Here is a 4,773-nt window from a genome sequence, read left to right as displayed (position 1 = left end):
CACTGGCACTCAAGTAGGGGTGGGGAGTCATGAGCCTGATTAACTATAGTCTCCATGCTAGACAACAGATCTCTTGAACTTATTCTTTCTGGCTAATGGAAATGTATCTTTTGACCAACTCCCCAATCTTCTCCCCGCCCCCAGACTCTAGTAACTGTTCTTTGAAATGGTTAGTTCTTAGTTTCAGAGGCCCATCAAAGGCAAGGCTCCTAGAATCAGTTCCATCAGCTCGAACAGAGTCAGAAGACAACGAAGTCTTTCATGAGCTTCAAAGAGTGAATAATTGTCTGTAGACTGCTGGGTTACAAAGGATAGATAGATACATCTACCATACACACACACACACACACACACACACACACACACACACACACACACACACACACACGCACAGCGAGCTGAAGGATCATTGCAGAAGAGAGGGTAGAAAGCTTGTAAGAGCCAGAGTCAAGGAGAATCCACGTGTGCTGGACACAACAGGATGCCTGCATTTATGAGTTCACAACTGTGGTTGCCTGCTCAAGATTAAGCCAGTTTACACTCCAGCTTGGAGGAGGAGGCTCATGACTCCCTACCCCTACTTGAGTGCCAGTGACAGTCAGGACTTCTAGGGAAGAGAGTCAGACTTCTTTAAGGGTAAGTCCCTGGTCAGCTGACCCCAGGCTCTGGTGAATGGTCTCACACCCGTGAATATATGAGCAACACAAACTGGACTCATGAATTATTGAAACAAAACAGAGAAGAAATAGTAACACGGTGGGGGTGGGTCTGGGAGGAGTTAGGGGAGGAGTGGAGGGCAAATACAATAAAAATATATTGTATACCTATGTGAAACTCAGAGAATTAATAAAATACTTCTTTTTTTCAGGTTTTGGTTTTTTTTGAGACAAGGTTTCTCTGTATAGCCCTAGCTGTCTTAAAACTCACTCTGTAGACCACGTTGGCCTTGAACTTACAGAGATCTGCCTTCCTCTTTCTCCCAAGTGCTGGCATCAAAGGTATGAACCACCATGCCTGACTTAAAATACTTTTAAAAGGTTAAAAAAAAAAAAAAGGCTTCCTTTTGTGTTGATTTTCACAGAAATTTAATTTGCACACAATTTTGTGCAAAAATATCCTGCTTTGGTTTCTATAGGTCTCAGGTGGTAAAGCAAAAATCAACTAAAAAATAATAGTGATTGTTTGAGCACCTACCAGGTTCAACCACCCCATGCAGTACGTTCTTCATTACTGCTAAGAAATACAGTAAGAGTATAAGTACTATAAATGAAATAGAGGGCCATGAGGAGGAAATCATATTTAATGCTTAGTCCTGTCTGAATCCCTCTTCTGTTTCGATAATAAAAATGCTTAAGGCTGCACAATTTATGGAAAGAGAGGAGTTTTTTGGGTGGTGGTGGTTTTTGGTTGTTGGTTTTGTTGGTGTTTGTTTTGTTTTGTTGTCTATTGATTTTGGAGGCAGAATTTCTAGAGTGTGGCATGCCCCTGGCTTCTGATAAGAGCATCATGCTGCATTATAACATGACTGAAAAACAAAAGGGGAAGCCAGAATGTGCAAAGAGGAGGCCTGTGAACCAGAGAAAGGACAGAGGACAGTGACTTATTTTGTACTAAGCAACTGTTGTACGGCATGGTCCTTGTGCAAACTGTCACCATCTTTATTAGCTCATCTGTGCCTGCTTACAAAAGACCAAGCTGGGCTTGTGGACCCTTGACTCTCCCTCATAGGAGGGATTGGGGAGCCCTTTGAGCCTCACCTGAGTATCCATACAGACACTCCACCCACTCATTTGTATGCAGTTCTACCCTAATTGTATATGGCCACTGGGTCTCTTGGGGAGAGGCTAGGGTATTTTGTTTGAGAGGGGAGTTCAAGAAGAAGACTCCATCTATAAGGCTATGGGAAGCCATCATTCATGCAAGGTGATTTTCCAGTGTGGCTGCTTTGAGATTACCAGGCTCCTGTCAGTAAACCCTCACTCATGCTCTGTAGATAAGCCCAATAAAAACCACTGGTTCCTCAGGAGGAAGTCTGGTGGAATCCTACTGTGGTTTGTTGTTGGGACCTTAGAAGAAAAGAGTGTAGACATTGCCAAGCCCCCTCCCCAACAAGGAGAAAATTTTCACAACACCAGCTTTCTTTGTTACCAGCCGATTTCTTAGAGGCAGACATTAATCCTTTCTGTTTGGGAAGCTCCACTCCAGTCTCACTCCTCCCATTCCAGACCCTGCCCCTCAGAAAGCCGGCCAAAGGTCGGCTCCTCCCCTGGAGCTACTCAAAGACCATACCTACAAGGTATTTAAGACCCAGCCCATAGACTTGCCAGGTGGTTTCTCCTCTTCCCCTGGGACCACCCGGGAGTGCTTTGCTCAGATTAAACCTGGGTTTATTAATTTGGCCTCATCTGACTTACTGTATCATGGAGTTACTCACTACTGGTGGATTTTTACTTATCACTTTCCAGGGCGGTGTTCTCATGACCTGATCACCACCCAGCTCCTTATGGTCCTGCCATCTCCCACGACTGCTACAATAAGACCAAGCTTTCAGCAACTAAGGCATGGGGAAACTAACCACATTCAACCCATGGCCGGGTTGATGACTCATTTTGAATCAACTTTTGTGGAGGATTCAAGGTGTGTATCCACAGTCATTGTGATTTCATGTATTCATCTGGTTGTTCTAGCACAGTTCATTCACTGGAAAGACTGTCCTTTCCCCATCACCTTTGCACACTTGCTGAAGAGGAGTCGCCCGCATCTGCCTGACTCCGTTTCTAGATTGTCCTCTGTTCCACTGGACTATGCGTACATACAGCTGTTGTGTCACAGTCATCTTCTTTTTTTTTTTTTTTTAATTTTGGTTTTTCAAGACAGGGTTTCTCTATGTAGCCCTGGCTGTCCTGGAACTCACTCTGTTGACCAGGCTGGCCTTGAACTCGGAGATCTACCTGCCACTGTCTCCCAAGTGCTGGGATTAAAGGCATACGCCACCACTGCCTGGTTGTGTCACAGTCTTAACCAGTGCAACCCTCTAGGAAGTTTTGAAATGGGGTAGTGAGAATACATCAACACTTACTAAGTTAGTTATTCTAAATTCTTTGCATTTCATATAAACTTTAAATTCAACTTGCTGATGTCTACAAAACACCTTGCTAGAATTTTACTGATATTTCATTGACTCTATAGTTCAAGTTGGCATATCAGCTATAACGAGTCTTTTAACCCACCAGCATAGAATAGCATAGATAGACATAAGCTGTTGCTCCTGAGTCGCTGAAAGGCAAGCTGGTGGAAAGCCTAATTTACAATGACTGGTTCCAGATTTGGGCACCAGATGAATGGGAAAAAGAAATAAAAAAGGAAATGACATGACTCTCCTAGGTATGGTGGAGGAGACAGTTTAGTGTTGATAAAAGGAAGAGCATAGCCAGAAGCAGGGACATCTGGAAGAGTCCAGAGTGGACATGATCAGATTGAGCCAGGCCATGTGAAGAGAGGTGGGAGGGAAGGGGAAAGAGGAGAGAGGAGCTGTCAATCAAGGACAGCTTGGGCCAAGAGACTGGCATATCCAAAATGACTGGGTTATATAGGAAAGGGCAGTCCAGCCCTCAGATTGGAGACATTTAGAGGAGGGGGCAGGGTATGCCACCCAGGAGGGCCCTGTAACAGGTAGAAACTGAGGGATGCTGGGAGAACCTGGAAGCCAGCATCTCCTTTGATATGTTAAATAGGCACCTCTGCTGTTTGTCTTGGATTTGAGACCTAACACCTGGCAGCATCTGATAAAGCCCTTCTTGCTGCTTCATGCCCTGGTGAAAAACAGAAGGGTAAGAAAATGGGGTACGGCGCGGGTAGAGCAAGCATTCTTTCATCAGAGCCCACTCCTACAATGACGAATCTACTTGAAGCTATTCTTGATAACAGCATTCATTCATGAGAGTGGAGCCTTCCTAATCTTATCCCGTCTTAAATGTCTCATCTAAGGAGCACATACCAATAGGCATGCTAATGTGAATGGGGGAAAGCTCAGGAAATTCTAACCCTACACAAAGAACTACAGGCAACTAAGCAATGCTGAGAGCCAGAGAAATAGTCTTACCCAGGGAAAACTGGGTATCCAATACCAAGTGGTTAGTCCTGAAAACATAGACATGCAAGTAATGTTATACTGACTGAGCAGGTTGCATTTATATATTTAGGAATCTGTCTCTCACACACAAATAAACACACACACACACACACACACACACACACACACACACACACACACACACACGTTCATATGTAACACCAATTAAAGAAAAAGTGTTCATGAACGAAGTGTGGGGGGTGCATGGGATGGTTTGGAGGGAGGAAAGGGAAGGGGGGAAATTATATAATTATATATATTAAAAAATTAAAAATTATTTAAAATATTTTTAAATGCCTCATCTAGCAACCGTGTTGGTTAGTGTCTGTGTTTCTAACATGAACTTGGGGGAGAACACTGAAATATTAACTTTCTACTCCAGCCCTCCAACTCATGTCTTCTCATATGCACTTGTTCTATACAAATACAAAGTCTAAACCTCTAGCACCAACTGAGGAGTTCTAAGTGCAATCTCATCTGAATGAGCTCTGGGTGACTAATGGGACATCTTTTGGAAAAGTCTTCCCCAGATCTGAGCTGATAACATGAACAAACCACCATAGTAGTGGTAACCCCTGTAATCCCAGTGCTCAGGAGACAGAAGATTGTGAGTTCTAGGCCAGCCTGGGCTCAGTACTGAA

The 4,773-nt window shown here is 43.9% G+C and overlaps 1 long non-coding RNA gene across 1 annotated transcript; it reads left to right on the top strand.

Annotated features, from left to right (window-relative positions):
- The first annotated feature begins 417 nt into the window (after window positions 1-417).
- On the top strand, window positions 418-4,203 carry LOC128108055 (uncharacterized). Its single transcript, XR_008217286.1, has 3 exons — window positions 418-636; window positions 869-998; window positions 2,466-4,203. It is a non-coding gene; the product is annotated as an uncharacterized LOC128108055 (long non-coding RNA).
- Window positions 4,204-4,773: the final 570 nt, after the last annotated feature.

This window comes from Peromyscus californicus, unplaced genomic scaffold, assembly GCF_007827085.1.
Source record: "Peromyscus californicus insignis strain IS unplaced genomic scaffold, ASM782708v3 Scaffold_12__1_contigs__length_115047231, whole genome shotgun sequence".
NCBI classification, from domain to species: domain Eukaryota; kingdom Metazoa; phylum Chordata; class Mammalia; order Rodentia; family Cricetidae; genus Peromyscus; species Peromyscus californicus.
This window is presented reverse-complemented; position numbering and strand designations above follow the sequence as displayed.